The sequence below is a fragment of the Mytilus galloprovincialis genome, chromosome 3 (assembly GCF_965363235.1).
Source record: "Mytilus galloprovincialis chromosome 3, xbMytGall1.hap1.1, whole genome shotgun sequence".
In the NCBI taxonomy this organism is placed as follows: Eukaryota; Metazoa; Mollusca; class Bivalvia; order Mytilida; family Mytilidae; genus Mytilus; species Mytilus galloprovincialis.
In genome coordinates, this window is record NC_134840.1 from 19,475,432 (window position 1) to 19,485,215 (window position 9,784).

Below are 9,784 nucleotides of genomic sequence, written 5' to 3' on the forward strand. Positions count from 1 at the left end.
ATTAACATAGAATAAAATTAAATTATATTAAAGTAAATTATATAAAAGTGAATCAAATTAAAACAAAATAAAATAAAAAATTAAATTAAATTAAATTGAATAAAATAAAAAATGAATGAAATAGAATAGAATAGAATAGAATAGAATAGAATAGAATAGAAAATAGAATATAGAATAGAATAGAATAGAATAGAATAGAAAATAGAATATAGAATAGAATATAGAATAGAATAGAATAGAATAGAATAGAATAGAATAGAAATGAAATGAAATGAAATGAAATCCAATCCAATCCAATCCAATCCAATCCAATCCAATCCAATCCAATCCAATCCAATCCAATCCAATCCAATCCAATCCAATCCAATCCAATCCAATCCAATCCAATCCAATCCAATCCAATCCAATCCAATCCAATCCAATCCAATCCAATCCAATCCAATCCAATCCAATCCAATCCAATCCAATCCAATCCAATCCAATCCAATCCAATCCAATCCAATCCAATCCAATCCAATCCAATCCAATCCAATCCAATCCAATCCAATCCAATCCAATCCAATCCAATCCAATCCAATCCAATCCAATCCAATCCAATCCAATCCAATCCAATCCAATCCAATCCAATCCAATCCAATCCAATCCAATCCAATCCAATCCAATCCAATCCAATCCAATCCAATCCAATCCAATCCAATCCAATCCAATCCAATCCAATCCAATCCAATCCAATCCAATCCAATCCAATCCAATCCAATCCAATCCAATCCAATCCAATCCAATCCAATCCAATCCAATCCAATCCAATCCAATCCAATCCAATCCAATCCAATCCAATCCAATCCAATCCAATCCAATCCAATCCAATCCAATCCAATCCAATCCAATCCAATCCAATCCAATCCAATCCAATCCAATCCAATCCAATCCAATCCAATCCAATCCAATCCAATCCAATCCAATCCAATCCAATCATGAAATGACATGAAATGACATGAAATGACATGAAATGACATGAAATGAAATGAAAATAAAATTAAATAAAATTAAATTAGAATAAAATTTAATTAAAATCAAATTATAATCAAATTGAATTAAATTCAATTGAAATAAATTAAAATAAAATAAAACATAAAATTAAATTTAAATCAAAATAGAATTGAAATAAAATTAAATTAAATTTAAAAAATTAAATTAAATTATATTAAATTAAATATAAAAAAAAATGAATAGATAAATTATGCAATAAAATTAATAAATAAATAAAACAAAAATAAAACAAAATTCTATTTAAAGTGTAAAGAAAACTACAATTTAATTATTTATAAATTAAATCAAGTCAAGATCAAATAAAATTAGATTAAATTAAATTAATTTAAATAAAAAAAAAATAGATATTAAGTATTCAATAAAACAAATAGATAAATAAAGCAAAAATAAAATAAAATAAAACATCATGAAATAAAAAAGTAAATTGAATTAAAATAAAATAAATTAAATTAAATTATATTAGAAAATAAAACAGAATGTGTCCATGGGACACTTATGCCCCCGCTTGCAAGTTTGCTATTTTAGGGGGCATAGTTTTAGCCTGATAGTTAAGTAACAAAAGTGATAAGTTTTTCATTTTTTCAAGGAGCATAATTCTAAAACGACAAAAGTGAAATATTCCAAATTTGTACTCGGTCTGTCTTAACTGGCCCTTAACAACATATCCAAATTTCAATTTCAAATCATTCCATTGAGATTATCAAAAGTGAATGATTAATTGGAAACCTCGATTTTCTACATTTTTCGACATTGCAGGGGGTATAACTCTATAATGACATAAGTCTTTTATGGCTCTTAACAAGATATCCAAATTTCAAATCATTCTATTGAGATTATCAAGAGTTAATGATTGGAAACCTTGATTTTCTACATTTTTCGACTTTGCAACCTCAAATCAATCAATTCAAATTGTACTTGAAAATCACTGTTCATCCAATGAAATTTTGAAAGCTGAATCTCAGATCCACCCTGTTAGTTGGAAATAAAACTAAATCAGTTAGAATTGATAGGAAATTTACGAAACCAGACAGGGGAAATAAAAAAAAACGTTACTCTATATTAAGTAATGTCATCCTTTTTCTGCCAAATTCTATGCATATCGGTCAACTTTGAAGCAATTTATCTAAAAAAATATATAAGGATGGTGACAACAGTCGCCATACATGCACAGGCTCACAATAAAATCCTGGAATTGTTAGTTTTTTTAATTCTTTCTCCATATATAAGAGATCATAATGCATTAGTGAAAAGATTCGGAATATTTTATGATTTGTATAGTTTGTTCTTATGCTGTGCTGTAACAAAACTGTCCCAGCTGTTTACAAGCATGTTAAACGCCACAATATATTGCATGTGCCTGCTCCAACTCAGGAGCATGTAGTTCAGTGGTTGTCGTTTGTTGATGTCTTTTATATGTGTTTTTCGTAATGCATGTTGTTTTAAAATAGGCTATTGTAGCCGATAATACCGTATGTTTTTTTTCATTGTTGAAGATTATATGGTTGCCTTTATATAATTGCTCACATCCTCTACATTTGAACTTTGTGGGATAGTTCACAGGGGCTTGTTTAGTGGGTCAGACGAGGTTTTACTGTCAATGGCGATCGCTATCCTATACTAAACAAGCCCCTGTGGATAGTTGACTCATTTGCATTAATACCAAATCTCCTTATTAAAAGTTGAGGGGTGTGTGTATTTCTTTGGAAAATTTCAATGTTTTTCTCACAGGTCACCCAGTTTGAATAGAATATTTTGACATTTTGCTGTGCTCTATGATTTAAGTTAAGAGCAAACCAAAGCTCACAGCCTGTTGGTGGGTAGTTGATGACTATATGGTAAGCTCTGGGTGTCTTTTTGAGTATTGCATACGGTGATTTGGTGATGTCTTCATGCCATGCATTGTCCCATTACTTTATATAGACAGCTTATCAGTCAGCCTGATCTATCAAAGTAGCTCTCCTCGCCTTTTGTATAGTCAGACGAAAAACAAGATATAAACTGACTTAGCTTGGTATAAACATGTTTATTTAATATACTCATATAAATATAAAAAAGAAGATGTGGTATGATTGTCAATGAGACAACTCTGCACAAGAAACCAAAATAACACAGAAATTATCAACTATAGGTCATCGTACGGCCTTCAACAATGAGCAAAGCCCATACCGCATAGTCAGTTATAAAAGGCCCCGAAATGACAATGTAAAACAATTCAAACAAGAAAACTAGCGGCCTTCTTTATGCACAAAAATTGAACGAAAAACAAAAATGTAACACATAAAAAAATGTAAAAAAAAAATATTTTAATAAATGTTGAAAATATTATTGTGTTTGTGAGTGGAAAACTACTTAAAATTGTAGAAATATTCAAAAGTAGCTCTCGCGTTTTTGTTCTGCGGCTACGTTAACGGAACACCAATCAAGTAATCGATCTTCATGACTATGGCTTCAATATTCAATGGTATAAAATATCATGTTCTGCTTGTCGTAGACTCAAAAAGACTTCAAGTTGGAATAGATCTACGAAGACTAAAGAAAGTTCATGTGTGGTTTGGCATTGTACATGTCCACGACACCGATGTCCAGATATTGTTCGGAAGATGTTTTGAGAAGTAACGATGCTACCGGACATGTAAAATTAAACTGTTACAGTATATTACAGAACACAAAACTGGCTATCTTTGCTGTAAATACAAGTTAAAACCGGACATGGTTTACATTAAAGCTAAAAATCCCAATCCCACGGCATCAAATAATTTAAAAAAAAAACATATGATACTACCATATACCTCTAGTAGGCAGTAAAAGTGCTATATGTACGTTTTGTTTGGGTCTAGCCCAAGAATAAGTAAGTTCAAGTCTTTTTAGAACGTTATCGGAAGGACATACTAATACAAAAACTTAGTACCAGTGTTATATGAACGTTATCGGAAGGACGTACTTCTACAAAAACTTAGTAAATAAATGTTTTGGAAGAACATATTCCCACAAAAATTGAGTACCAGAGTTATATGAACGTTATCGGAAGGACATTTCATACAAAAACTTTGTACTAGTGTTATATGAATATTATCGGAAGGACATACTCCTACAAAAACTTAGTATCAGTGTTAAATGAATATATCCGAAGGACATACTCCTACCAAAATTGAGTACCAGTGTTATATGAACGTTATCGGAAGGTCATCACATGTATGAATTTTCGCATACCACACTTGTAAAGATCATAACATTCATGATTTCTCGTGTATCTATTGTCACTTAATCCTTCACTCAACACATGTGTCACACATTATTTTGGTACCGTCAATTTTATATTTCAAACTGTCTAACTATATTGATTTCTATTATGTACATTTCGTTTACAGCATGCATATTTAATGTATTCAATACTAAGAATGATCTAGAAAGTCGCTATGAATTTACATGTCCGAAATATTTGTTTACATCTGAAACATGTAAGATTATAAATTTCTATTTGTCAATAACCTTTTAAACTGTAGGCTAATCCAAACATCTTACAAGTTCGTTATGCAACTTTTATACGGTCATATCAAATACACACTTAATTTAATTTACCGATAGATTGATCACCTATCGTAACTCTCTTTGATAAACGTAATCAATCTGTTATCTAATTTCTGTTGACGAAATGACCATAACAAACTGTGTTGCAATAGCAACTTCTATTTGGTATTTAAAGAAAGATAAATTTGTATATAAGGACTCCGTTTGGATATGCCAACGAGAGCACATGAACTGCGTTCGGATTTTCCATCGCAATCATATACATTGTTTTTGGTTTAAATTAACTAAGTTGTAACACTGATACTTTATATTTGGACTTTATTAAATGAATTTGGACTTTACCAATTTGTTTATGTTTACTGTATTGAACTGCCGACTTGTGTGTGAATAAAGAGCTAGTACCCCGCATTGTGAATCGTTCCCAAAGACGGAATCCCACTCGAAGCCATTTGACAATATTTATCTGGAAAGGTACAAAATCTGTCTTCATACATGTACACCACTTTTGTAAATTTCATGAATTCTCGTGTGCCTATAAAAGTGACTTTTTTCACTTAATTATTTACCGATACAGGTAAATGTGCATGCAATTATTCATCACAAGTATGGGTTATAATGTCTTTACGATAATAACCGTCGGAACTAAAGCTTGTACCCATACGTCACATTTTAGGTCTTCTTTTATCAGTATATGTTTTTGTATGTCTCAGACAATTACTGATTCTGCCAACTCTTTTTCAAAATATCACATCTTATCTTTCCAAGTATGGATTTTCATGTGTTTATTACGATTGCTTTTGTGACCAAATGCTTTACCACATACATCACATCTGTAATGTTTTTCGCCAGTATGTGTTTTAATGTGTGTACGACAAGAACTGCTTTGGCCAAATTCTTTTCCACAAATATAACATGCGTAAGGTTTTTCGCCAGTATGTTTTTGCATGTGTACATTATAGTTGCTCTTGGTACTAAATTCTTTACCACATTCATCACATTTGTAAGGTTTTTCACCAGTATGTGTTCTCATGTGAATTAGACAATTATCTTTTTTGCAAAACTTTTTTTCACAAATATCACACTTGTAAGGTTTTTCGCCAGTATGTGTTCTCATGTGAGTTAGACAATTACTTTTTCTGCGAAACTGTTTTCCACAAACATCACATCTGTAAGGTTGTTCACCAGTATGCTTTCTCATGTGAATTCGACAGGCGCTTTCTCGTTGAAACTCTTAATCACAAAAAACACATTTAAAATGTTTTTCCCCAGTATGAATTCTCATGTGTTCATTATAGTTGCCTTTCTGACCAAATTCCTTATCACATACATCACATTTGTAAGGTTTTTCGCTAGCATGTGTTCTCATGTGAATTTGATAAATATTTTTTTGGCAAAATTCCTTTCCACAAATATCACATTTGTAAGGTTTTCCACCAGTATGGATTTTCTTGTGTATATTATAATTGCCTTTATGACCAAATACTTTTCCACATTTATCACATTCGTAAGGTGTTTCGCCAGTATGGATTTTCTTGTGAACTTTACAGTTGCTGTTTTGGACAAATCCTTTTCCACAAATATCACATTTGTAAGGTTTTTCGCCAGTATGGATTTTCTTGTGTATATTATAATTGCCTTTGCTACTAAATTCTTTACCACATACATCACATCTGTAATGTTTTTCGCCAGCATGTGTTATCATGTGTGTACGACAAGAACTGCTTTGGCCAAATTCTTTTCCACAAATATAACATGCGTAAGGTTTTTCGCCAGTATGTTTTTGCATGTGTACATTATAGTTGCTCTTGGTACTAAATTCTTTACCACATTCATCACATTTGTAAGGTTTTTCACCAGTATGTGTTCTCATGTGAATTAGACAATTATCTTTTTTGCAAAACTTTTTTTCACAAATATCACATTTGTAAGGTTTTTCGCCAGTATGTGTTCTCATGTGAGTTAGACAATTACTTTTTCTGCGAAACTGTTTTCCACAAACATCACATCTGTAAGGTTGTTCACCAGTATGCTTTCTCATGTGAATTCGACAGGCGCTTTCTCGTTGAAACTCTTGATCACAAAAAAACACATTTAAAATGTTTTTCCCCAGTATGAATTCTCATGTGTTCATTATAGTTGCCTTTCTGACCAAATTCCTTATCACATACATCACATTTGTAAGGTTTTTCGCTAGCATGTGTTCTCATGTGAATTTGATAAATATTTTTTTGGCAAAATTCCTTTCCACAAATATCACATTTGTAAGGTTTTCCACCAGTATGGATTTTCTTGTGTATATTATAATTGCCTTTATGACCAAATACTTTTCCACATTTATCACATTTGTAAGGTGTTTCGCCAGTATGGATTTTCTTGTGAACTTTACAGTTACTGTTTTGGACAAATCCTTTTCCACAAATATCACATTTGTAAGGTTTTTCGCCAGTATGGATTTTCTTGTGTATATTATAATTGCCTTTGTTACTAAATTCTTTACAACATTCATCACATTTGTAAGGTTGTTTACCAGTAATATTTTTCATTTGACGTAGACAAGAGCTTTTTCGGTGAAACTCTTTGTCTGCAGTAGCCTCTTTACTGGACATAACTAAGTGTTACAGTCTGTTCACAGATGTGTTTTTTATCTACAACATACAAATACCAATTTATTTAAAGATGGTAGGTAAACTATGTTATAATTACAACTATAAGCAGTATGTATTGTGTACATACATTTGTACTAGAAGTCTGATTTTTTTCATTTATCCCTGTTCAGGAGCACCTGAGAGCACCGCGTTTTTTTTTTGTGGGATTGGTTTCCCTTGATGGACCGCTGTTTATCTTGTCGTCGTTTCGTAGTTTTCCAATGCTCGCCGACTCGCTTTCGACTTTATTGAGAGTGAATGTTTCTTTGTCATCATTGGTCTCTCTTTTAACAAATAAACTAGAATATTGTGGATACCTTTTTTTTTTTACAAAAACAGATTATGTCATTACTTTTGTTTGAGTACCTCTTAAAAAACTATAATTTCGACCAAAAAAAGAAAGAAAGAGATTAAGGTACAAAACTTTGATAATGGGACGAAAAAGATAAAAAAAGAAAAAAAAAAAAGATTATCAAAAAAGTATTAGGCCTAAGATCTTGCATGCCAGACGCGGGTTACATCTTCATAAGACTCTCAGTGATGCTCGAATAGAAAAAAGTTAAATAGCCAAATCAAGTATAAATTAGAAGAGGGTCAATAATTTTTCACAGATTTTTCCAAAATACGACTACGGTAAATAGTTTTGCTTGAGTTAAAAAAATCTTTAGGATTTACAAGAATTCAGAATTACGCCAACTGTAAGTTTAAAAATATGACTATGTTTACATTTACACTGTGTCTAAACCACACCGACAAAATTTGTTCGGACTCGATGGTATCTAACATCGGGCACAATGACGGAACATCAATAGACAGAAGAAAGATAGATTTCTCCTTATTTTCTTATTTTTTTTCATGATATCAAAGAATATATATACATATACAACTATTTTCTATTGTGATATGCAATATTTTCTACAACTGTTCTATATTAACGGAGAAATAAGTAAAATGCATGTCAAAATGACGAATTGAGTGAACCTTGCCTCGAAATTGTTTAATTTCTCGTTAAATTGTTCATTTTGTACGGAAAGAAAGGTACGGGAAGATAGATATTGACACGGAGATTGCAAAACTAGTCATTATGAGCATCTCAATACTTGTATTTCTGTGTATGGAACGAAAGAAATGGGTCATGTCAAAATAGAACTGGCCGGTTTCGTCAATGTTTACCACCCGGTTTCGTCATAGATTTCACAATGTATAACCCGGTTTGGTAAAAAAAAAAGATTCATAATCGCATTACATTATAATTAATTGATTATTTAACTTCAGAGTTGAAAAGGAGTTTTGTGGGTCGTTGGAAAACAACTTCTTTCACCGGACAACGGCTTATTTTTTATATGAGTCTCAGATTCAAATAAATAAGAAGCAAACACTTGAATTCCTACTCTCATAGAACACAAATATTTTTATTTTACTTTGCATTCCGAAATTTTTTAACAGGAGATTGAGGTTAAAGCTCTCTAAATATGCGTTTTCTATATGAGTTATGGGAAAATATTTTGAACAAGTTTAAACTTGAAATTAAAGTTTACGGTCTTAAAAATCGAAACACACAATTGATATGTGATTTTCTCGCACAAAAGGATGGGCACCTTTATAAGTAATCTAATCATTCGATGTATGTAATCTTTTCTATCATCGTTAAAAAATAAATCTTCTAAAGGATAAACGTTGATATTAAGACAAATGTATATGCATGCATAATCGACATAGAAAATGAATGTAGGATTACAACTACCATGCATTAAAATAAAATTTATTTATCACTAATTGTAACTATACTGCTATGTACAAATTAGTATAATAGTCTCAGGTCATCGACAAAATTCAATAATAATTATTTTGTTAACATTACTAAAAAAAAAACCGGGTCTGTACTGTCGCCATTGTGTTATGATGATCGTACACTGACGTTGGTCAATATATTTGACAATATATACGGACAGACGGATTCAGTTTATTTCAAAGTGGACGTTATTCGAACAGCTTTTACATACTGTCGAGTTGAACAATATTTTGATTATTTTTTGCTTTACAAAATCGTTAAATACATGAATCAATATAGTTTTGGCAACCAAAGCCGGTGGGGTCGGGGGCGTGCAACCTATACGTCTTCCAGATTCGCCACTTATCTTATAAAGTGTATACCGAATTGAAATATTGTAAGAAATGAGAAAACAGGGACACCGGGAAATCGGATTATGTGAGTTGGATTATGCTTATTATAAACCTTCTCCTTGGTATTTGTAAACAAGCAGACATAGTGATTCGAATTCATAGCGTTTTGAACTATTTGTATAAAGCTGCATATGTCAAAAGTTAGAAGGTTTGACTGGAACATATACAAGTATGGTACACAGATCTGACGATTTCTTTCTTGTTTATAATAAACATAATCCAACTCACATAATCCGATTTCGCGGATGTCCCTGTTTTCTTATTTCTTACAATATTTTAATTCGGTATACACTTTATGAGATAAGTGACGAATTTCAAGTTCTTTTTTTCGATTTCTATACATTTTTTTTCAAATATATATAAAAGTTATATAGCAA

General features: G+C 31.4%; 1 pseudogene; it reads right to left on the reverse strand.

Moving 5' to 3' along the window:
* Positions 1-5,661: 5,661 nt before the first annotated feature.
* LOC143066228 (uncharacterized) lies at positions 5,662-7,184 on the reverse strand (annotated as a pseudogene).
* Positions 7,185-9,784: the final 2,600 nt, after the last annotated feature.